This window comes from Mixophyes fleayi, chromosome 2 (assembly GCF_038048845.1).
Source record: "Mixophyes fleayi isolate aMixFle1 chromosome 2, aMixFle1.hap1, whole genome shotgun sequence".
NCBI classification, from domain to species: Eukaryota; Metazoa; Chordata; class Amphibia; order Anura; family Limnodynastidae; genus Mixophyes; species Mixophyes fleayi.
The window spans coordinates 182,021,675-182,046,092 of NC_134403.1; the positions used below are offsets into that span (position 1 = coordinate 182,021,675).

Genomic DNA, 24,418 nt, shown 5'->3' on the forward strand with positions numbered 1-24,418 from the left:
GTAGCTAAATCCCCTTCCGACTTCACCATGACAAATAAGCAAATGAGTGCTCAAAAGTAGAACAAAATATTCATTAAATTCAGTTGAGAACATTGTTGGTTCTAAATATAAATGCAGTATTCTTTATCACCATCCAAAAAATAAAACTAGAAATTCAACACGAAAAACGTTAAAAATCGCTATAATATTAAAAAGGCTGCCATGTCAGCTGGTGTCTTAATGGAAGAGTAGTTTGTTAAGACTATACTTTCAGGGATCATTTCTATAGTTTATACATTTGGAAATGTGCTCTAAAGTGTACAGACTCACCAACCATGAGGAAGAGTTTTAATGATTTCTCTTGAGTGTGAAGTGAGCTTGTAGTGCTGCTTTATGGTAGCTACTATCTGCTTTTGATGACTGTTTCTCTTTTCCTTTGTGGAAGTGTAGAGGAGTGAAATCACCAGCTGAGTGGTTGGGTTTCTGAATTGTCAACAACAGAGAATGTTATGAAAGAACTTAAGCTGAGATTTCAGTATAGCTGGATTTGCTTTGCTGTTGTATTTGTAAAGTTCTGTCTTATGATATTAGAAATGGTTTTCTTAATAAGGACAAGCTACTTTGGTCATCTGGCCTGAGATTGGTGCAGCTGAGAGAACCTGGGTTATGTGCTTCTGTTGTAGTGAGCCAAAGATATCTAAAAATCATTGAGGAATGGGAAACCTTGTTGATAGAGTAAGACGAGGACCATGTTTTTTCCAATATTTCTTTTACAGCATATTTTTGTAATAGCCTGTCCATTAGACTGGGGCCATACTTGCTCTGCACTTACTTATTTATTCATCTCTTTGGTTTGTCACCTCAACTGTTGTTTTTAAATTTTACAGATTGGTGGGTGCAGATGACCCTATGAGCTCCTCACCACAATCTAGGGTAGAGGTGTGGCCTGAGGTTCCCCTTTTCAAGGGGGCGGCAAAAGTTCAGTTGCCCTGGGGAAACCTTTGACAAAACCCAGGGCTAAAGGGACACCACCGAGCTTTGCGGTGAAGGGGGGCCAAAAGACCCCTTTTGGTGTTGGAGATAAAGGGGACCTGCCACTTTTAAGGAGGGCTTGATGTTCCGCACCCTGTGCACTTTTTTGTGTTTTTACACATTTTTTGCGCTCAGTGACCCAAAAGCATGATCCCAGGCTTTCAATATATAAGAGGAAATAAAAAAAAAAAAAAAAAATGTAACTGGGGAAGCAATTTGTTGGTATTAGGTTATCAAAACATTTTATGTTGCATTGTTTGCGCGCCTCTGCTTGTTGGGAGTATGATGGCGTTACTTGTATGAGAGGTTAAAGGGCCCTTCTCACAAGCTTCCAGCCCATACATAGTTTTCTTTCCCATTATGAATGTTTTTAGTTCTTACTATTTTAATTCGGATCTGTATTTCATTGTAATTGTACCGGAATTTGTTTTTGGATAATTTCAAACAATTTGAGACCCACACCTGCCAAATATTGATTTACAATTTTTGATTGAATATGTATCTTTATTTTGTATAAAGGTACAGAAAACATACAATACATTACGTTCAAATGTATTACGTTGCAGCGAAGCTGTAAGCACAATACACCGTAAAACATAATCATTCATACTTTCTGGTACAATTCAAGACATTAGGAACAAGATATGACCAGGGATGCTGATGGGGGGTAGGGTACTAACTACCAGGGCCCAGGGGAGGGCTGGCAAATTTTAGCTCAGGGGACAAGACTCGATTCAGCAGCCAATTAGGAACCTTTTAAAGGAAAAAAATGCAGGTGGCCCAGTGACCCAGCCCAAAGTAGCCCTCTATGGGACCGACCCAAGGGGGAGATGCCTCCCGGCCCCCGAACCCAGCCTGCCCCTGCCCGGGCTGCACTGCAGATCACCAACTTTTTTATATTTTTTTTGCTTCTTCAAGTTTTATTTTAACTTTTCTGTTTTTGTTTTGTGTTTACCCAGTGTGTGTGTGTGGGGGGCTGCCATGGTAGACACCATATGTAGTCTGTGCATAGGCGGCCACATCATTCATTCATAGAATATTGTACTACAGCTGAATAGATTATGCGACCACTGTGAGTAGTATGCCATGTGGCCATCTATAGAAGGACCGCATAGGCTCCCTGCACTTCATGTCTGTAAGATAGTAGCTAAATCCCCTTCCGACTTCACCATGACAAATAAGCAAATGAGTGCTCAAAAGTAGAACAAAATATTCATTAAATTCAGTTGAGAACATTGTTGGTTCTAAATATAAATGCAGTATTCTTTATCACCATCCAAAAAATAAAACTAGAAATTCAACACGAAAAACGTTAAAAATCGCTATAATATTAAAAAGGCTGCCATGTCAGCTGGTGTCTTAATGGAAGAGTAGTTTGTTAAGACTATACTTTCAGGGATCATTTCTATAGTTTATACATTTGGAAATGTGCTCTAAAATGTACAGACTCACCAACCATGAGGAAGAGTTTTAATGATTTCTCTTGAGTGTGAAGTGAGCTTGTAGTGCTGCTTTATGGTAGCTACTATCTGCTTTTGATGACTGTTTCTCTTTTCCTTTGTGGAAGTGTAGAGGAGTGAAATCACCAGCTGAGTGGTTGGGTTTCTGAATTGTCAACAACAGAGAATGTTATGAAAGAACTTAAGCCGAGATTTCAGTATAGCTGGATTTGCTTTGCTGTTGTATTTGTAAAGTTCTGTCTTATGATATTAGAAATGGTTTTCTTAATAAGGACAAGCTACTTTGGTCATCTGGCCTGAGATTGGTGCAGCTGAGAGAACCTGGGTTATGTGCTTCTGTTGTAGTGAGCCAAAGATATCTAAAAATCATTGAGGAATGGGAAACCTTGTTGATAGAGTAAGACGAGGACCATGTTTTTTCCAATATTTCTTTTACAGCATATTTTTGTAATAGCCTGTCCATTAGACTGGGGCCATACTTGCTCTGCACTTACTTATTTATTCATCTCTTTGGTTTGTCACCTCAACTGTTGTTTTTAAATTTTACAGATTGGTGGGTGCAGATGACCCTATGAGCTCCTCACCACAATCTAGGGTAGAGGTGTGGCCTGAGGTTCCCCTTTTCAAGGGGGCGGCAAAAGTTCAGTTGCCCTGGGGAAACCTTCGACAAAACCCAGGGCTAAAGGGACACCACCGAGCTTTGCGGTGAAGGGGGGCCAAAAGACCCCTTTTGGTGTTGGAGATAAAGGGGACCTGCCACTTTTAAGGAGGGCTTGATGTTCCGCACCCTGTGCACTTTTTTGTGTTTTTACACATTTTTTGCGCTCAGTGACCCAAAAGCATGATCCCAGGCTTTCAATATATAAGAGGAAATAAAAAAAATAAAAAAAAATGTAACTGGGGAAGCAATTTGTTGGTATTAGGTTATCAAAACATTTTATGTTGCATTGTTTGCGCGCCTCTGCTTGTTGGGAGTATGATGGCGTTACTTGTATGAGAGGTTAAAGGGCCCTTCTCACAAGCTTTCAGCCCATACATAGTTTTCTTTCCCATTATGAATGTTTTTAGTTCTTACTATTTTAATTCGGATCTGTATTTCATTGTAATTGTACCGGAATTTGTTTTTGGATAATTTCAAACAATTTGAGACCCACACCTGCCAAATATTGATTTACAATTTTTGATTGAATATGTATCTTTATTTTGTATAAAGGTACAGAAAACATACAATACATTACGTTCAAATGTATTACGTTGCAGCGAAGCTGTAAGCACAATACACCGTAAAACATAATCATTCATACTTTCTGGTACAATTCAAGACATTAGGAACAAGATATGACCAGGGATGCTGATGGGGGGTAGGGTACTAACTACCAGGGCCCAGGGGAGGGCTGGCAAATTTTAGCTCAGGGGACAAGACTCGATTCAGCAGCCAATTAGGAACCTTTTAAAGGAAAAAAATGCAGGTGGCCCAGTGACCCAGCCCAAAGTAGCCCTCTATGGGACCGACCCAAGGGGGAGATGCCTCCCGGCCCCCGAACCCAGCCTGCCCCTGCCCGGGCTGCACTGCAGATCACCAACTTTTTTATATTTTTTTTGCTTCTTCAAGTTTTATTTTAACTTTTCTGTTTTTGTTTTGTGTTTACCCAGTGTGTGTGTGTGGGGGGCTGCCATGGTAGACACCATATGTAGTCTGTGCATAGGCGGCCACATCATTCATTCATAGAATATTGTACTACAGCTGAATAGATTATGCGACCACTGTGAGTAGTATGCCATGTGGCCATCTATAGAAGGACCGCATAGGCTCCCTGCACTTCATGTCTGTAAGATAGTAGCTAAATCCCCTTCCGACTTCACCATGACAAATAAGCAAATGAGTGCTCAAAAGTAGAACAAAATATTCATTAAATTCAGTTGAGAACATTGTTGGTTCTAAATATAAATGCAGTATTCTTTATCACCATCCAAAAAATAAAACTAGAAATTCAACACGAAAAACGTTAAAAATCGCTATAATATTAAAAAGGCTGCCATGTCAGCTGGTGTCTTAATGGAAGAGTAGTTTGTTAAGACTATACTTTCAGGGATCATTTCTATAGTTTATACATTTGGAAATGTGCTCTAAAGTGTACAGACTCACCAACCATGAGGAAGAGTTTTAATGATTTCTCTTGAGTGTGAAGTGAGCTTGTAGTGCTGCTTTATGGTAGCTACTATCTGCTTTTGATGACTGTTTCTCTTTTCCTTTGTGGAAGTGTAGAGGAGTGAAATCACCAGCTGAGTGGTTGGGTTTCTGAATTGTCAACAACAGAGAATGTTATGAAAGAACTTAAGCCGAGATTTCAGTATAGCTGGATTTGCTTTGCTGTTGTATTTGTAAAGTTCTGTCTTATGATATTAGAAATGGTTTTCTTAATAAGGACAAGCTACTTTGGTCATCTGGCCTGAGATTGGTGCAGCTGAGAGAACCTGGGTTATGTGCTTCTGTTGTAGTGAGCCAAAGATATCTAAAAATCATTGAGGAATGGGAAACCTTGTTGATAGAGTAAGACGAGGACCATGTTTTTTCCAATATTTCTTTTACAGCATATTTTTGTAATAGCCTGTCCATTAGACTGGGGCCATACTTGCTCTGCACTTACTTATTTATTCATCTCTTTGGTTTGTCACCTCAACTGTTGTTTTTAAATTTTACAGATTGGTGGGTGCAGATGACCCTATGAGCTCCTCACCACAATCTAGGGTAGAGGTGTGGCCTGAGGTTCCCCTTTTCAAGGGGGCGGCAAAAGTTCAGTTGCCCTGGGGAAACCTTTGACAAAACCCAGGGCTAAAGGGACACCACCGAGCTTTGCGGTGAAGGGGGGCCAAAAGACCCCTTTTGGTGTTGGAGATAAAGGGGACCTGCCACTTTTAAGGAGGGCTTGATGTTCCGCACCCTGTGCACTTTTTTGTGTTTTTACACATTTTTTGCGCTCAGTGACCCAAAAGCATGATCCCAGGCTTTCAATATATAAGAGGAAATAAAAAAAATAAAAAAAAATGTAACTGGGGAAGCAATTTGTTGGTATTAGGTTATCAAAACATTTTATGTTGCATTGTTTGCGCGCCTCTGCTTGTTGGGAGTATGATGGCGTTACTTGTATGAGAGGTTAAAGGGCCCTTCTCACAAGCTTCCAGCCCATACATAGTTTTCTTTCCCATTATGAATGTTTTTAGTTCTTACTATTTTAATTCGGATCTGTATTTCATTGTAATTGTACCGGAATTTGTTTTTGGATAATTTCAAACAATTTGAGACCCACACCTGCCAAATATTGATTTACAATTTTTGATTGAATATGTATCTTTATTTTGTATAAAGGTACAGAAAACATACAATACATTACGTTCAAATGTATTACGTTGCAGCGAAGCTGTAAGCACAATACACCGTAAAACATAATCATTCATACTTTCTGGTACAATTCAAGACATTAGGAACAAGATATGACCAGGGATGCTGATGGGGGGTAGGGTACTAACTACCAGGGCCCAGGGGAGGGCTGGCAAATTTTAGCTCAGGGGACAAGACTCGATTCAGCAGCCAATTAGGAACCTTTTAAAGGAAAAAAATGCAGGTGGCCCAGTGACCCAGCCCAAAGTAGCCCTCTATGGGACCGACCCAAGGGGGAGATGCCTCCCGGCCCCCGAACCCAGCCTGCCCCTGCCCGGGCTGCACTGCAGATCACCAACTTTTTTATATTTTTTTTGCTTCTTCAAGTTTTATTTTAACTTTTCTGTTTTTGTTTTGTGTTTACCCAGTGTGTGTGTGTGGGGGGCTGCCATGGTAGACACCATATGTAGTCTGTGCATAGGCGGCCACATCATTCATTCATAGAATATTGTACTACAGCTGAATAGATTATGCGACCACTGTGAGTAGTATGCCATGTGGCCATCTATAGAAGGACCGCATAGGCTCCCTGCACTTCATGTCTGTAAGATAGTAGCTAAATCCCCTTCCGACTTCACCATGACAAATAAGCAAATGAGTGCTCAAAAGTAGAACAAAATATTCATTAAATTCAGTTGAGAACATTGTTGGTTCTAAATATAAATGCAGTATTCTTTATCACCATCCAAAAAATAAAACTAGAAATTCAACACGAAAAACGTTAAAAATCGCTATAATATTAAAAAGGCTGCCATGTCAGCTGGTGTCTTAATGGAAGAGTAGTTTGTTAAGACTATACTTTCAGGGATCATTTCTATAGTTTATACATTTGGAAATGTGCTCTAAAGTATACAGACTCACCAACCATGAGGAAGAGTTTTAATGATTTCTCTTGAGTGTGAAGTGAGCTTGTAGTGCTGCTTTATGGTGGCTACTATCTGCTTTTGATGACTGTTTCTCTTTTCCTTTGTGGAAGAGTAGAGGAGTGAAATCACCAGCTGAGTGGTTGGGTTTCTGAATTGTCAACGACAGAGAATGTTATGAAAGAACATAAGCCGAGATTTCAGTGTAGCTGGATTTGCTTTGCTGTTGTTTTTGTAAAGTTCTGTCTTATGATATTAGAAATGGTTTTCTTAATAAGGACAAGCTACTTTGGTCATCTGGCCTGAGATTGGTGCAGCTGAGAGAACCTGGGTTATGTGCTTCTGTTGTAGTGAGCCAAAGATATCTAAAAATCATTGAGGAATGGGAAACCTTGTTGATAGAGTAAGACGAGGACCATGTTTTTTCCAATATTTCTTTTACAGCATATTTTTGTAATAGCCTGTCCATTAGACTGGGGCCATACTTGCTCTGCACTTACTTATTTATTCATCTCTTTGGTTTGTCACCTCAACTGTTGTTTTTAAATTTTACAGATTGGTGGGTGCAGATGACCCTATGAGCTCCTCACCACAATCTAGGGTAGAGGTGTGGCCTGAGGTTCCCCTTTTCAAGGGGGTGGCAAAAGTTCAGTTGCCCTGGGGAAACCTTCGACAAAACCCAGGGCTAAAGGGACACCACCGAGCTTTGCGGTGAAGGGGGGCCAAAAGACCCCTTTTGGTGTTGGAGATAAAGGGGACCTGCCACTTTTAAGGAGTGCTTGATGTTCCGCACCCTGTGCACTTTTTTGTGTTTTTACACATTTTTTGCGCTCAGTGACCCAAAAGCATGATCCCAGGCTTTCAATATATAAGAGGAAATAAAAAAAAAAAAAAAAATGTAACTGGGGAAGCAATTTGTTGGTATTAGGTTATCAAAACATTTTATGTTGCATTGTTTGCGCGCTTCTGCTTGTTGGGAGTATGATGGCGTTACTTGTATGAGAGGTTAAAGGGCCCTTCTCACAAGCTTCCAGCCCATACATAGTTTTCTTTCCCATTATGAATGTTTTTAGTTCTTACTATTTTAATTCGGATCTGTATTTCATTGTAATTGTACCGGAATTTGTTTTTGGATAATTTCAAACAATTTGAGACCCACACCTGCCAAATATTGATTTACAATTTTTGATTGAATATGTATCTTTATTTTGTATAAAGGTACAGAAAACATACAATACATTACGTTCAAATGTATTACGTTGCAGCGAAGCTGTAAGCACAATACACCGTAAAACATAATCATTCATACTTTCTGGTACAATTCAAGACATTAGGAACAAGATATGACCAGGGATGCTGATGGGGGGTAGGGTACTAACTACCAGGGCCCAGGGGAGGGCTGGCAAATTTTAGCTCAGGGGACAAGACTCGATTCAGCAGCCAATTAGGAACCTTTTAAAGGAAAAAAATGCAGGTGGCCCAGTGACCCAGCCCAAAGTAGCCCTCTATGGGACCGACCCAAGGGGGAGATGCCTCCCGGCCCCCGAACCCAGCCTGCCCCTGCCCGGGCTGCACTGCAGATCACCAACTTTTTTATATTTTTTTTGCTTCTTCAAGTTTTATTTTAACTTTTCTGTTTTTGTTTTGTGTTTACCCAGTGTGTGTGTGTGGGGGGCTGCCATGGTAGACACCATATGTAGTCTGTGCATAGGCGGCCACATCATTCATTCATAGAATATTGTACTACAGCTGAATAGATTATGCGACCACTGTGAGTAGTATGCCATGTGGCCATCTATAGAAGGACCGCATAGGCTCCCTGCACTTCATGTCTGTAAGATAGTAGCTAAATCCCCTTCCGACTTCACCATGACAAATAAGCAAATGAGTGCTCAAAAGTAGAACAAAATATTCATTAAATTCAGTTGAGAACATTGTTGGTTCTAAATATAAATGCAGTATTCTTTATCACCATCCAAAAAATAAAACTAGAAATTCAACACGAAAAACGTTAAAAATCGCTATAATATTAAAAAGGCTGCCATGTCAGCTGGTGTCTTAATGGAAGAGTAGTTTGTTAAGACTATACTTTCAGGGATCATTTCTATAGTTTATACATTTGGAAATGTGCTCTAAAGTGTACAGACTCACCAACCATGAGGAAGAGTTTTAATGATTTCTCTTGAGTGTGAAGTGAGCTTGTAGTGCTACTTTATGGTAGCTACTATCTGCTTTTGATGACTGTTTCTCTTTTCCTTTGTGGAAGAGTAGAGGAGTGAAATCACCAGCTGAGTGGTTGGGTTTCTGAATTGTCAACAACAGAGAATGTTATGAAAGAACATAAGCCGAGATTTCAGTATAGCTGGATTTGCTTTGCTGTTGTTTTTGTAAAGTTCTGTCTTATGATATTAGAAATGGTTTTCTTAATAAGGACAAGCTACTTTGGTCATCTGGCCTGAGATTGGTGCAGCTGAGAGAACCTGGGTTATGTGCTTCTGTTGTAGTGAGCCAAAGATATCTAAAAATCATTGAGGAATGGGAAACCTTGTTGATAGAGTAAGACGAGGACCATGTTTTTTCCAATATTTCTTTTACAGCATATTTTTGTAATAGCCTGTCCATTAGACTGGGGCCATACTTGCTCTGCACTTACTTATTTATTCATCTCTTTGGTTTGTCACCTCAACTGTTGTTTTTAAATTTTACAGATTGGTGGGTGCAGATGACCCTATGAGCTCCTCACCACAATCTAGGGTAGAGGTGTGGCCTGAGGTTCCCCTTTTCAAGGGGGCGGCAAAAGTTCAGTTGCCCTGGGGAAACCTTCGACAAAACCCAGGGCTAAAGGGACACCACCGAGCTTTGCGGTGAAGGGGGGCCAAAAGACCCCTTTTGGTGTTGGAGATAAAGGGGACCTGCCACTTTTAAGGAGGGCTTGATGTTCCGCACCCTGTGCACTTTTTTGTGTTTTTACACATTTTTTGCGCTCAGTGACCCAAAAGCATGATCCCAGGCTTTCAATATATGAGGAAATAAAAAAAATAAAAAAAAATGTAACTGGGGAAGCAATTTGTTGGTATTAGGTTATCAAAACATTTTATGTTGCATTGTTTGCGCGCCTCTGCTTGTTGGGAGTATGATGGCGTTACTTGTATGAGAGGTTAAAGGGCCCTTCTCACAAGCTTCCAGCCCATACATAGTTTTCTTTCCCATTATGAATGTTTTTAGTTCTTACTATTTTAATTCGGATCTGTATTTCATTGTAATTGTACCGGAATTTGTTTTTGGATAATTTCAAACAATTTGAGACCCACACCTGCCAAATATTGATTTACAATTTTTGATTGAATATGTATCTTTATTTTGTATAAAGGTACAGAAAACATACAATACATTACGTTCAAATGTATTACGTTGCAGCGAAGCTGTAAGCACAATACACCGTAAAACATAATCATTCATACTTTCTGGTACAATTCAAGACATTAGGAACAAGATATGACCAGGGATGCTGATGGGGGGTAGGGTACTAACTACCAGGGCCCAGGGGAGGGCTGGCAAATTTTAGCTCAGGGGACAAGACTCGATTCAGCAGCCAATTAGGAACCTTTTAAAGGAAAAAAATGCAGGTGGCCCAGTGACCCAGCCCAAAGTAGCCCTCTATGGGACCGACCCAAGGGGGAGATGCCTCCCGGCCCCCGAACCCAGCCTGCCCCTGCCCGGGCTGCACTGCAGATCACCAACTTTTTTATATTATTTTTGCTTCTTCAAGTTTTATTTTAACTTTTCTGTTTTTGTTTTGTGTTTACCCAGTGTGTGTGTGTGGGGGGCTGCCATGGTAGACACCATATGTAGTCTGTGCATAGGCGGCCACATCATTCATTCATAGAATATTGTACTACAGCTGAATAGATTATGCGACCACTGTGAGTAGTATGCCATGTGGCCATCTATAGAAGGACCGCATAGGCTCCCTGCACTTCATGTCTGTAAGATAGTAGCTAAATCCCCTTCCGACTTCACCATGACAAATAAGCAAATGAGTGCTCAAAAGTAGAACAAAATATTCATTAAATTCAGTTGAGAACATTGTTGGTTCTAAATATAAATGCAGTATTCTTTATCACCATCCAAAAAATAAAACTAGAAATTCAACACGAAAAACGTTAAAAATCGCTATAATATTAAAAAGGCTGCCATGTCAGCTGGTGTCTTAATGGAAGAGTAGTTTGTTAAGACTATACTTTCAGGGATCATTTCTATAGTTTATACATTTGGAAATGTGCTCTAAAGTGTACAGACTCACCAACCATGAGGAAGAGTTTTAATGATTTCTCTTGAGTGTGAAGTGAGCTTGTAGTGCTGCTTTATGGTAGCTACTATCTGCTTTTGATGACTGTTTCTCTTTTCCTTTGTGGAAGAGTAGAGGAGTGAAATCACCAGCTGAGTGGTTGGGTTTCTGAATTGTCAACAACAGAGAATGTTATGAAAGAACTTAAGCCGAGATTTCAGTATAGCTGGATTTGCTTTGCTGTTGTTTTTGTAAAGTTCTGTCTTATGATATTAGAAATGGTTTTCTTAATAAGGACAAGCTACTTTGGTCATCTGGCCTGAGATTGGTGCAGCTGAGAGAACCTGGGTTATGTGCTTCTGTTGTAGTGAGCCAAAGATATCTAAAAATCATTGAGGAATGGGAAACCTTGTTGATAGAGTAAGACGAGGACCATGTTTTTTCCAATATTTCTTTTACAGCATATTTTTGTAATAGCCTGTCCATTAGACTGGGGCCATACTTGCTCTGCACTTACTTATTTATTCATCTCTTTGGTTTGTCACCTCAACTGTTGTTTTTAAATTTTACAGATTGGTGGGTGCAGATGACCCTATGAGCTCCTCACCACAATCTAGGGTAGAGGTGTGGCCTGAGGTTCCCCTTTTCAAGGGGGCGGCAAAAGTTCAGTTGCCCTGGGGAAACCTTCGACAAAACCCAGGGCTAAAGGGACACCACCGAGCTTTGCGGTGAAGGGGGGCCAAAAGACCCCTTTTGGTGTTGGAGATAAAGGGGACCTGCCACTTTTAAGGAGGGCTTGATGTTCCGCACCCTGTGCACTTTTTTGTGTTTTTACACATTTTTTGCGCTCAGTGACCCAAAAGCATGATCCCAGGCTTTCAATATATAAGAGGAAATAAAAAAAATAAAAAAAAATGTAACTGGGGAAGCAATTTGTTGGTATTAGGTTATCAAAACATTTTATGTTGCATTGTTTGCGCGCCTCTGCTTGTTGGGAGTATGATGGCGTTACTTGTATGAGAGGTTAAAGGGCCCTTCTCACAAGCTTCCAGCCCATACATAGTTTTCTTTCCCATTATGAATGTTTTTAGTTCTTACTATTTTAATTCGGATCTGTATTTCATTGTAATTGTACCGGAATTTGTTTTTGGATAATTTCAAACAATTTGAGACCCACACCTGCCAAATATTGATTTACAATTTTTGATTGAATATGTATCTTTATTTTGTATAAAGGTACAGAAAACATACAATACATTACGTTCAAATGTATTACGTTGCAGCGAAGCTGTAAGCACAATACACCGTAAAACATAATCATTCATACTTTCTGGTACAATTCAAGACATTAGGAACAAGATATGACCAGGGATGCTGATGGGGGGTAGGGTACTAACTACCAGGGCCCAGGGGAGGGCTGGCAAATTTTAGCTCAGGGGACAAGACTCGATTCAGCAGCCAATTAGGAACCTTTTAAAGGAAAAAAATGCAGGTGGCCCAGTGACCCAGCCCAAAGTAGCCCTCTATGGGACCGACCCAAGGGGGAGATGCCTCCCGGCCCCCGAACCCAGCCTGCCCCTGCCCGGGCTGCACTGCAGATCACCAACTTTTTTATATTTTTTTTGCTTCTTCAAGTTTTATTTTAACTTTTCTGTTTTTGTTTTGTGTTTACCCAGTGTGTGTGTGTGGGGGGCTGCCATGGTAGACACCATATGTAGTCTGTGCATAGGCGGCCACATCATTCATTCATAGAATATTGTACTACAGCTGAATAGATTATGCGACCACTGTGAGTAGTATGCCATGTGGCCATCTATAGAAGGACCGCATAGGCTCCCTGCACTTCATGTCTGTAAGATAGTAGCTAAATCCCCTTCCGACTTCACCATGACAAATAAGCAAATGAGTGCTCAAAAGTAGAACAAAATATTCATTAAATTCAGTTGAGAACATTGTTGGTTCTAAATATAAATGCAGTATTCTTTATCACCATCCAAAAAATAAAACTAGAAATTCAACACGAAAAACGTTAAAAATCGCTATAATATTAAAAAGGCTGCCATGTCAGCTGGTGTCTTAATGGAAGAGTAGTTTGTTAAGACTATACTTTCAGGGATCATTTCTATAGTTTATACATTTGGAAATGTGCTCTAAAGTATACAGACTCACCAACCATGAGGAAGAGTTTTAATGATTTCTCTTGAGTGTGAAGTGAGCTTGTAGTGCTGCTTTATGGTAGCTACTATCTGCTTTTGATGACTGTTTCTCTTTTCCTTTGTGGAAGAGTAGAGGAGTGAAATCACCAGCTGAGTGGTTGGGTTTCTGAATTGTCAACGACAGAGAATGTTATGAAAGAACATAAGCCGAGATTTCAGTGTAGCTGGATTTGCTTTGCTGTTGTTTTTGTAAAGTTCTGTCTTATGATATTAGAAATGGTTTTCTTAATAAGGACAAGCTACTTTGGTCATCTGGCCTGAGATTGGTGCAGCTGAGAGAACCTGGGTTATGTGCTTCTGTTGTAGTGAGCCAAAGATATCTAAAAATCATTGAGGAATGGGAAACCTTGTTGATAGAGTAAGACGAGGACCATGTTTTTTCCAATATTTCTTTTACAGCATATTTTTGTAATAGCCTGTCCATTAGACTGGGGCCATACTTGCTCTGCACTTACTTATTTATTCATCTCTTTGGTTTGTCACCTCAACTGTTGTTTTTAAATTTTACAGATTGGTGGGTGCAGATGACCCTATGAGCTCCTCACCACAATCTAGGGTAGAGGTGTGGCCTGAGGTTCCCCTTTTCAAAGGGGTGGCAAAAGTTCAGTTGCCCTGGGGAAACCTTCGACAAAACCCAGGGCTAAAGGGACACCACCGAGCTTTGCGGTGAAGGGGGGCCAAAAGACCCCTTTTGGTGTTGGAGATAAAGGGGACCTGCCACTTTTAAGGAGGGCTTGATGTTCCGCACCCTGTGCACTTTTTTGTGTTTTTACACATTTTTTGCGCTCAGTGACCCAAAAGCATGATCCCAGGCTTTCAATATATAAGAGGAAATAAAAAAAAAAAAAAAAAAAAAAAAAAAAAAATGTAACTGGGGAAGCAATTTGTTGGTATTAGGTTATCAAAACATTTTATGTTGCATTGTTTGCGCGCTTCTGCTTGTTGGGAGTATGATGGCGTTACTTGTATGAGAGGTTAAAGGGCCCTTCTCACAAGCTTCCAGCCCATACATAGTTTTCTTTCCCATTATGAATGTTTTTAGTTCTTACTATTTTAATTCGGATCTGTATTTCATTGTAATTGTACCGGAATTTGTTTTTGGATAATTTCAAACAATTTGAGACCCACACCTGCCAAATATTGATTTACAATTTTTGATTGAATATGTATCTTTATTTTGTATAAAGGTACAGAAAACATACAATACATTACGTTCAAATGTATTACGTTGCAGCGAAGCTGTAAGCACAATACACCGTAAAACATAATCATTCATACTTTCTGGTACAATTCAAGACATTAGGAACAAGATATGACCAGGGATGCTGATGGGGGGTAGGGTACTAACTACCAGGGCCCAGGGGAGGGCTGGCAAATTTTAGCTCAGGGGACAAGACTCGATTCAGCAGCCAATTAGGAACCTTTTAAAGGAAAAAAATGCAGGTGGCCCAGTGACCCAGCCCAAAGTAGCCCTCTATGGGACCGACCCAAGGGGGAGATGCCTCCCGGCCCCCGAACCCAGCCTGCCCCTGCCCGGGCTGCACTGCAGATCACCAACTTTTTTATATTTTTTTTGCTTCTTCAAGTTTTATTTTAACTTTTCTGTTTTTGTTTTGTGTTTACCCAGTGTGTGTGTGTGGGGGGCTGCCATGGTAGACACCATATGTAGTCTGTGCATAGGCGGCCACATCATTCATTCATAGAATATTGTACTACAGCTGAATAGATTATGCGACCACTGTGAGTAGTATGCCATGTGGCCATCTATAGAAGGACCGCATAGGCTCCCTGCACTTCATGTCTGTAAGATAGTAGCTAAATCCCCTTCCGACTTCACCATGACAAATAAGCAAATGAGTGCTCAAAAGTAGAACAAAATATTCATTAAATTCAGTTGAGAACATTGTTGGTTCTAAATATAAATGCAGTATTCTTTATCACCATCCAAAAAATAAAACTAGAAATTCAACACGAAAAACGTTAAAAATCGCTATAATATTAAAAAGGCTGCCATGTCAGCTGGTGTCTTAATGGAAGAGTAGTTTGTTAAGACTATACTTTCAGGGATCATTTCTATAGTTTATACATTTGGAAATGTGCTCTAAAGTGTACAGACTCACCAACCATGAGGAAGAGTTTTAATGATTTCTCTTGAGTGTGAAGTGAGCTTGTAGTGCTGCTTTATGGTAGCTACTATCTGCTTTTGATGACTGTTTCTCTTTTCCTTTGTGGAAGTGTAGAGGAGTGAAATCACCAGCTGAGTGGTTGGGTTTCTGAATTGTCAACAACAGAGAATGTTATGAAAGAACTTAAGCCGAGATTTCAGTATAGCTGGATTTGCTTTGCTGTTGTATTTGTAAAGTTCTGTCTTATGATATTAGAAATGGTTTTCTTAATAAGGACAAGCTACTTTGGTCATCTGGCCTGAGATTGGTGCAGCTGAGAGAACCTGGGTTATGTGCTTCTGTTGTAGTGAGCCAAAGATATCTAAAAATCATTGAGGAATGGGAAACCTTGTTGATAGAGTAAGACGAGGACCATGTTTTTTCCAATATTTCTTTTACAGCATATTTTTGTAATAGCCTGTCCATTAGACTGGGGCCATACTTGCTCTGCACTTACTTATTTATTCATCTCTTTGGTTTGTCACCTCAACTGTTGTTTTTAAATTTTACAGATTGGTGGGTGCAGATGACCCTATGAGCTCCTCACCACAATCTAGGGTAGAGGTGTGGCCTGAGGTTCCCCTTTTCAAGGGGGCGGCAAAAGTTCAGTTGCCCTGGGGAAACCTTTGACAAAACCCAGGGCTAAAGGGACACCACCGAGCTTTGCGGTGAAGGGGGGCCAAAAGACCCCTTTTGGTGTTGGAGATAAAGGGGACCTGCCACTTTTAAGGAGGGCTTGATGTTCCGCACCCTGTGCACTTTTTTGTGTTTTTACACATTTTTTGCGCTCAGTGACCCAAAAGCATGATCCCAGGCTTTCAATATATAAGAGGAAATAAAAAAAATAAAAAAAAATGTAACTGGGGAAGCAATTTGTTGGTATTAGGTTATCAAAACATTTTATGTTGCATTGTTTGCGCGCCTCTGCTTGTTGGGAGTATGATGGCGTTACTTGTATGAGAGGTTAAAGGGCCCTTCTCACAAGCTTCCAGCCCATACATAGTTTTCTTTCCCATTATGAATGTTTTTAGTTCTTACTATTTTAATTCGGATCTGTATTTCATTGTAATTGTACCGGAATTTGTTTTTGGATAATTTCAAACAATTTGAGACCCACACCTGCCAAATATTGATTTACAATTTTTGATTGAATATGTATCTTTATTTTGTATAAAGGTACAGAAAACATACAATACATTACGTTCAAATGTATTACGTTGCAGCGAAGCTGTAAGCACAATACACCGTAAAACATAATCATTCATACTTTCTGGTACAATTCAAGACATTAGGAACAAGATATGACCAGGGATGCTGATGGGGGGTAGGGTACTAACTACCAGGGCCCAGGGGAGGGCTGGCAAATTTTAGCTCAGGGGACAAGACTCGATTCAGCAGCCAATTAGGAACCTTTTAAAGGAAAAAAATGCAGGTGGCCCAGTGACCCAGCCCAAAGTAGCCCTCTATGGGACCGACCCAAGGGGGAGATGCCTCCCGGCCCCCGAACCCAGCCTGCCCCTGCCCGGGCTGCACTGCAGATCACCAACTTTTTTATATTTTTTTTGCTTCTTCAAGTTTTATTTTAACTTTTCTGTTTTTGTTTTGTGTTTACCCAGTGTGTGTGTGTGGGGGGCTGCCATGGTAGACACCATATGTAGTCTGTGCATAGGCGGCCACATCATTCATTCATAGAATATTGTACTACAGCTGAATAGATTATGCGACCACTGTGAGTAGTATGCCATGTGGCCATCTATAGAAGGACCGCATAGGCTCCCTGCACTTCATGTCTGTAAGATAGTAGCTAAATCCCCTTCCGACTTCACCATGACAAATAAGCAAATGAGTGCTCAAAAGTAGAACAAAATATTCATTAAATTCAGTTGAGAACATTGTTGGTTCTAAATATAAATGCAGTATTCTTTATCACCATCCAAAAAATAAAACTAGAAATTCAACACGAAAAACGTTAAAAATCGCTATAATATTAAAAAGGCTGCCATGTCAGCTGGTGTCTTAATGGAAGAGTAGTTTGTTAAGACTATACTTTCAGGGATCATTTCTATAGTTTATACATTTGGAAATGTGCTCTAAAGTGTACAGACTCACCAACCATGAGGAAGAGTTTTAATGATTTCTCTTGAGTGTGAAGTGAGCTTGTAGTGCTGCTTTATGGTAGCTACTATCTGCTTTTGATGACTGTTTCTCTTTTCCTTTGTGGAAGTGTAGAGGAGTGAAATCACCAGCTGAGTGGTTGGGTTTCTGAATTGTCAACAACAGAGAATGTTATGAAAGAACTTAAGCCGAGATTTCAGTATAGCTGGATTTGCTTTGCTGTTGTATTTGTAAAGTTCTGTCTTATGATATTAGAAATGGTTTTCTTAATAAGGACAAGCTACTTTGGTCATCTGGCCTGAGATTGGTGCAGCTGAGAGAACCTGGGTTATGTGCTTCTGTTGTAGTGAGCCAAAGATATCTAAAAATCATTGAGGAATGGGAAACCTTGTTGATAGAGTAAGACGAGGACCATGTTTTTTCCAATATTTCTTTTACAGCATATTTTTGTAATAGCCTGTCCATTAGACTGGGGCCATACTTGCTCTGCACTTACTTATTTATTCATCTCTTTGGTTTGTCACCTCAACTGTTGTTTTTAAATTTTACAGATTGGTGGGTGCAGATGACCCTATGAGCTCCTCACCACAATCTAGGGTAGAGGTGTGGCCTGAGGTTCCCCTTTTCAAGGGGGCGGCAAAAGTTCAGTTGCCCTGGGGAAACCTTTGACAAAACCCAGGGCTAAAGGGACACCACCGAGCTTTGCGGTGAAGGGGGGCCAAAAGACCCCTTTTGGTGTTGGAGATAAAGGGGACCTGCCACTTTTAAGGAGGGCTTGATGTTCCGCACCCTGTGCACTTTTTTGTGTTTTTACACATTTTTTGCGCTCAGTGACCCAAAAGCATGATCCCAGGCTTTCAATATATAAGAGGAAATAAAAAAAATAAAAAAAATGTAACTGGGGAAGCAATTTGTTGGTATTAGGTTATCAAAACATTTTATGTTGCATTGTTTGCGCGCCTCTGCTTGTTGGGAGTATGATGGCGTTACTTGTATGAGAGGTTAAAGGGCCCTTCTCACAAGCTTCCAGCCCATACATAGTTTTCTTTCCCATTATGAATGTTTTTAGTTCTTACTATTTTAATTCGGATCTGTATTTCATTGTAATTGTACCGGAATTTGTTTTTGGATAATTTCAAACAATTTGAGACCCACACCTGCCAAATATTGATTTACAATTTTTGATTGAATATGTATCTTTATTTTGTATAAAGGTACAGAAAACATACAATACATTACGTTCAAATGTATTACGTTGCAGCGAAGCTGTAAGCACAATACACCGTAAAACATAATCATTCATACTTTCTGGTACAATTCAAGACATTAGGAACAAGATATGACCAGGGATGCTGATGGGGGGTAGGGTACTAACTACCAGGGCCCAGGGGAGGGCTGGCAAATTTTAGCTCAGGGGACAAGACTCGATTCAGCAGCCAATTAGGAACCTTTTAAAGGAAAAAAATGCAGGTGGCCCAGTGACCCAGCCCAAAGTAGCCCTCTATGGGACCGACCCAAGGGGGAGATGCCTCCCGGCCCCCCGAACCCAGCCTGCCCCTGCCCGGGCTGCACTGCAGATCACCAACTTTTTTATATTTTTTTTGCTTCTTCAAGTTTTATTTTAACTTTTCTGTTTTTGTTTTGTGTTTACCCAGTGTGTGTGTGTGGGGGGCTGCCATGGTAGACACCATATGTAGTCTGTGCATAGGCGGCCACATCATTCATTCATAGAATATTGTACTACAGCTGAATAGATTATGCGACCACTGTGAGTAGTATGCCATGTGGCCATCTATAGAAGGACCGCATAGGCTCCCTGCACTTCATGTCTGTAAGATAGTAGCTAAATCCCCTTCCGACTTCACCATGACAAATAAGCAAATGAGTGCTCAAAAGTAGAACAAAATATTCATTAAATTCAGTTGAGAACATTGTTGGTTCTAAATATAAATGCAGTATTCTTTATCACCATCCAAAAAATAAAACTAGAAATTCAACACGAAAAACGTTAAAAATCGCTATAATATTAAAAAGGCTGCCATGTCAGCTGGTGTCTTAATGGAAGAGTAGTTTGTTAAGACTATACTTTCAGGGATCATTTCTATAGTTTATACATTTGGAAATGTGCTCTAAAGTATACAGACTCACCAACCATGAGGAAGAGTTTTAATGATTTCTCTTGAGTGTGAAGTGAGCTTGTAGTGCTGCTTTATGGTAGCTACTATCTGCTTTTGATGACTGTTTCTCTTTTCCTTTGTGGAAGAGTAGAGGAGTGAAATCACCAGCTGAGTGGTTGGGTTTCTGAATTGTCAACGACAGAGAATGTTATGAAAGAACATAAGCCGAGATTTCAGTGTAGCTGGATTTGCTTTGCTGTTGTTTTTGTAAAGTTCTGTCTTATGATATTAGAAATGGTTTTCTTAATAAGGACAAGCTACTTTGGTCATCTGGCCTGAGATTGGTGCAGCTGAAAGAACCTGGGTTATGTGCTTCTGTTGTAGTGAGCCAAAGATATCTAAAAATCATTGAGGAATGGGAAACCTTGTTGATAGAGTAAGACGAGGACCATGTTTTTTCCAATATTTCTTTTACAGCATATTTTTGTAATAGCCTGTCCATTAGACTGGGGCCATACTTGCTCTGCACTTACTTATTTATTCATCTCTTTGGTTTGTCACCTCAACTGTTGTTTTTAAATTTTACAGATTGGTGGGTGCAGATGACCCTATGAGCTCCTCACCACAATCTAGGGTAGAGGTGTGGCCTGAGGTTCCCCTTTTCAAGGGGGTGGCAAAAGTTCAGTTGCCCTGGGGAAACCTTCGACAAAACCCAGGGCTAAAGGGACACCACCGAGCTTTGCGGTGAAGGGGGGCCAAAAGACCCCTTTTGGTGTTGGAGATAAAGGGGACCTGCCACTTTTAAGGAGTGCTTGATGTTCCGCACCCTGTGCACTTTTTTGTGTTTTTACACATTTTTTGCGCTCAGTGACCCAAAAGCATGATCCCAGGCTTTCAATATATAAGAGGAAATAAAAAAAAAAAAAAAAATGTAACTGGGGAAGCAATTTGTTGGTATTAGGTTTCAAAACATTTTATGTTGCATTGTTTGCGCGCCTCTGCTTGTTGGGAGTATGATGGCGTTACTTGTATGAGAGGTTAAAGGGCCCTTCTCACAAGCTTCCAGCCCATACATAGTTTTCTTTCCCATTATGAATGTTTTTAGTTCTTACTATTTTAATTCGGATCTGTATTTCATTGTAATTGTACCGGAATTTGTTTTTGGATAATTTCAAACAATTTGAGACCCACACCTGCCAAATATTGATTTACAATTTTTGATTGAATATGTATCTTTATTTTGTATAAAGGTACAGAAAACATACAATACATTACGTTCAAATGTATTACGTTGCAGCGAAGCTGTAAGCACAATACACCGTAAAACATAATCATTCATACTTTCTGGTACAATTCAAGACATTAGGAACAAGATATGACCAGGGATGCTGATGGGGGGTAGGGTACTAACTACCAGGGCCCAGGGGAGGGCTGGCAAATTTTAGCTCAGGGGACAAGACTCGATTCAGCAGCCAATTAGGAACCTTTTAAAGGAAAAAAATGCAGGTGGCCCAGTGACCCAGCCCAAAGTAGCCCTCTATGGGACCGACCCAAGGGGGAGATGCCTCCCGGCCCCCGAACCCAGCCTGCCCCTGCCCGGGCTGCACTGCAGATCACCAACTTTTTTATATTTTTTTTGCTTCTTCAAGTTTTATTTTAACTTTTCTGTTTTTGTTTTGTGTTTACCCAGTGTGTGTGTGTGGGGGGCTGCCATGGTAGACACCATATGTAGTCTGTGCATAGGCGGCCACATCATTCATTCATAGAATATTGTACTACAGCTGAATAGATTATGTGACCACTGTGAGTAGTATGCCATGTGGCCATCTATGGAAGGACCGCATAGGCTCCCTGCACTTCATGTCTGTAAGATAGTAGCTAAATCCCCTTCCGACTTCACCATGACAAATAAGCAAATGAGTGCTCAAAAGTAGAACAAAATATTCATTAAATTCAGTTGAGAACATTGTTGGTTCTAAATATAAATGCAGTATTCTTTATCACCATCCAAAAAATAAAACTAGAAATTCAACACGAAAAACGTTAAAAATCGCTATAATATTAAAAAGGCTGCCATGTCAGCTGGTGTCTTAATGGAAGAGTAGTTTGTTAAGACTATATTTTCAGGGATTATTTCTATAGTTTATACATTTGGAAATGTGCTCTAAAGTGTACAGACTCACCAACCATGAGGAAGAGTTTTAATGATTTCTCTTGAGTGTGAAGTGAGCTTGTAGTGCTACTTTATGGTAGCTACTATCTGCTTTTGATGACTGTTTCTCTTTTCCTTTGTGGAAGAGTAGAGGAGTGAAATCACCAGTTGAGTGGTTGGGTTTCTGAATTGTCAACAACAGAGAATGTTATGAAAGAACTTAAGCAGAGATTTCAGTATAGCTGGATTTGCTTTGCTGTTGTTTTTGTAAAGTTCTGTCTTATGATATTAGAAATGGTTTTCTTAATAAGGACAAGCTACTTTGGTCATCTGGCCTGAGATTGGTGCAGCTGAGAGAACCTGGGTTATGTGCTTCTGTTGTAGTGAGCCAAAGATATCTAAAAATCATTGAGGAATGGGAAACCTTGTTGATAGAGTAAGACGAGGACCATGTTTTTTCCAATATTTCTTTTACAGCATATTTTTGTAATAGCCTGTCCATTAGACTGGGGCCATACTTGCTCTGCACTTACTTATTTATTCATCTCTTTGGTTTGTCACCTCAACTGTTGTTTTTAAATTTTACAGATTGGTGGGTGCAGATGACCCTATGAGCTCCTCACCACAATCTAGGGTAGAGGTGTGGCCTGAGGTTCCCCTTTTCAAGGGGGCGGCAAAAGTTCAGTTGCCCTGGGGAAACCTTCGACAAAACCCAGGGCTAAAGGGACACCACCGAGCTTTGCGGTGAAGGGGGGCCAAAAGACCCCTTTTGGTGTTGGAGATAAAGGGGACCTGCCACTTTTAAGTAGGGCTTGATGTTCCGCACCCTGTGCACTTTTTTGTGTTTTTACACATTTTTTGCGCTCAGTGACCCAAAAGCATGATCCCAGGCTTTCAATATATAAGAGGAAATAAAAAAAAAAAAAAAATGTAACTGGGGAAGCAATTTGTTGGTATTAGGTTATCAAAACATTTTATGTTGCATTGTTTGCGCGCCTCTGCTTGTTGGGAGTATGATGGCGTTACTTGTATGAGAGGTTAAAGGGCCCTTCTCACAAGCTTCCAGCCCATACATAGTTTTCTTTCCCATTATGAATGTTTTTAGTTCTTACTATTTTAATTCGGATCTGTATTTCATTGTAATTGTACCGGAATTTGTTTTTGGATAATTTCAAACAATTTGAGACCCACACCTGCCAAATATTGATTTACAATTTTTGATTGAATATGTATCTTTATTTTGTATAAAGGTACAGAAAACATACAATACATTACGTTCAAATGTATTACGTTGCAGCGAAGCTGTAAGCACAATACACCGTAAAACATAATCATTCATACTTTCTGGTACAATTCAAGACATTAGGAACAAGATATGACCAGGGATGCTGATGGGGGGTAGGGTACTAACTACCAGGGCCCAGGGGAGGGCTGGCAAATTTTAGCTCAGGGGACAAGACTCGATTCAGCAGCCAATTAGGAACCTTTTAAAGGAAAAAAATGCAGGTGGCCCAGTGACCCAGCCCAAAGTAGCCCTCTATGGGACCGACCCAAGGGGGAGATGCCTCCCGGCCCCCGAACCCAGCCTGCCCCTGCCCGGGCTGCACTGCAGATCACCAACTTTTTTATATTTTTTTTGCTTCTTCAAGTTTTATTTTAACTTTTCTGTTTTTGTTTTGTGTTTACCCAGTGTGTGTGTGTGGGGGGCTGCCATGGTAGACACCATATGTAGTCTGTGCATAGGCGGCCACATCATTCATTCATAGAATATTGTACTACAGCTGAATAGATTATGCGACCACTGTGAGTAGTATGCCATGTGGCCATCTATAGAAGGACCGCATAGGCTCCCTGCACTTCATGTCTGTAAGATAGTAGCTAAATCCCCTTCCGACTTCACCATGACAAATAAGCAAATGAGTGCTCAAAAGTAGAACAAAATATTCATTAAATTCAGTTGAGAACATTGTTGGTTCTAAATATAAATGCAGTATTCTTTATCACCATCCAAAAAATAAAACTAGAAATTCAACACGAAAAACGTTAAAAATCGCTATAATATTAAAAAGGCTGCCATGTCAGCTGGTGTCTTAATGGAAGAGTAGTTTGTTAAGACTATACTTTCAGGGATCATTTCTATAGTTTATACATTTGGAAATGTGCTCTAAAGTGTACAGACTCACCAACCATGAGGAAGAGTTTTAATGATTTCTCTTGAGTGTGAAGTGAGCTTGTAGTGCTGCTTTATGGTAGCTACTATCTGCTTTTGATGACTGTTTCTCTTTTCCTTTGTGGAGGAGTGAAATCACCAGCTGAGTGGTTGGGTTTCTGAATTGTCAACAACAGAGAATGTTATGAAAGAACTTAAGCCGAGATTTCAGTATAGCTGGATTTGCTTTGCTGTTGTTTTTGTAAAGTTCTGTCTTATGATATTAGAAATGGTTTTCTTAATAAGGACAAGCTACTTTGGTCATCTGGCCTGAGATTGGTGCAGCTGAGAGAACCTGGGTTATGTGCTTCTGTTGTAGTGAGCCAAAGATATCTAAAAATCATTGAGGAATGGGAAACCTTGTTGATAGAGTAAGACGAGGA

The 24,418-nt window shown here is 40.2% G+C and overlaps 12 non-coding genes across 12 annotated transcripts; all 12 read left to right on the forward strand.

Annotated features, from left to right (window-relative positions):
- The first annotated feature begins 237 nt into the window (after positions 1 to 237).
- LOC142142164 (small nucleolar RNA U3) lies at positions 238 to 455 on the forward strand. Its single transcript, XR_012689095.1, has one exon. It is a non-coding gene; the product is annotated as a small nucleolar RNA U3 (small nucleolar RNA).
- Positions 456 to 2,391: 1,936 nt separating this feature from the next.
- LOC142142170 (small nucleolar RNA U3) lies at positions 2,392 to 2,609 on the forward strand. Its single transcript, XR_012689100.1, has one exon. It is a non-coding gene; the product is annotated as a small nucleolar RNA U3 (small nucleolar RNA).
- Positions 2,610 to 4,545: 1,936 nt separating this feature from the next.
- On the forward strand, positions 4,546 to 4,763 carry LOC142142165 (small nucleolar RNA U3). The gene has a single exon (XR_012689096.1). It is a non-coding gene; the product is annotated as a small nucleolar RNA U3 (small nucleolar RNA).
- A 1,936-nt stretch (positions 4,764 to 6,699) lies between these two features.
- LOC142142161 (small nucleolar RNA U3) lies at positions 6,700 to 6,917 on the forward strand. Its single transcript, XR_012689092.1, has one exon. It is a non-coding gene; the product is annotated as a small nucleolar RNA U3 (small nucleolar RNA).
- Positions 6,918 to 8,852: 1,935 nt separating this feature from the next.
- LOC142142060 (small nucleolar RNA U3) lies at positions 8,853 to 9,070 on the forward strand. Its single transcript, XR_012689004.1, has one exon. It is a non-coding gene; the product is annotated as a small nucleolar RNA U3 (small nucleolar RNA).
- A 1,934-nt stretch (positions 9,071 to 11,004) lies between these two features.
- LOC142142111 (small nucleolar RNA U3) lies at positions 11,005 to 11,222 on the forward strand. Its single transcript, XR_012689050.1, has one exon. It is a non-coding gene; the product is annotated as a small nucleolar RNA U3 (small nucleolar RNA).
- A 1,936-nt stretch (positions 11,223 to 13,158) lies between these two features.
- Positions 13,159 to 13,376, forward strand: LOC142142138 (small nucleolar RNA U3). The gene has a single exon (XR_012689073.1). It is a non-coding gene; the product is annotated as a small nucleolar RNA U3 (small nucleolar RNA).
- Positions 13,377 to 15,325: 1,949 nt separating this feature from the next.
- On the forward strand, positions 15,326 to 15,543 carry LOC142142166 (small nucleolar RNA U3). The gene has a single exon (XR_012689097.1). It is a non-coding gene; the product is annotated as a small nucleolar RNA U3 (small nucleolar RNA).
- Positions 15,544 to 17,479: 1,936 nt separating this feature from the next.
- LOC142142168 (small nucleolar RNA U3) lies at positions 17,480 to 17,697 on the forward strand. Its single transcript, XR_012689098.1, has one exon. It is a non-coding gene; the product is annotated as a small nucleolar RNA U3 (small nucleolar RNA).
- A 1,936-nt stretch (positions 17,698 to 19,633) lies between these two features.
- LOC142142139 (small nucleolar RNA U3) lies at positions 19,634 to 19,851 on the forward strand. The gene has a single exon (XR_012689074.1). It is a non-coding gene; the product is annotated as a small nucleolar RNA U3 (small nucleolar RNA).
- Positions 19,852 to 21,785: 1,934 nt separating this feature from the next.
- On the forward strand, positions 21,786 to 22,003 carry LOC142142229 (small nucleolar RNA U3). The gene has a single exon (XR_012689154.1). It is a non-coding gene; the product is annotated as a small nucleolar RNA U3 (small nucleolar RNA).
- A 1,934-nt stretch (positions 22,004 to 23,937) lies between these two features.
- On the forward strand, positions 23,938 to 24,147 carry LOC142142223 (small nucleolar RNA U3). The gene has a single exon (XR_012689148.1). It is a non-coding gene; the product is annotated as a small nucleolar RNA U3 (small nucleolar RNA).
- Positions 24,148 to 24,418: the final 271 nt, after the last annotated feature.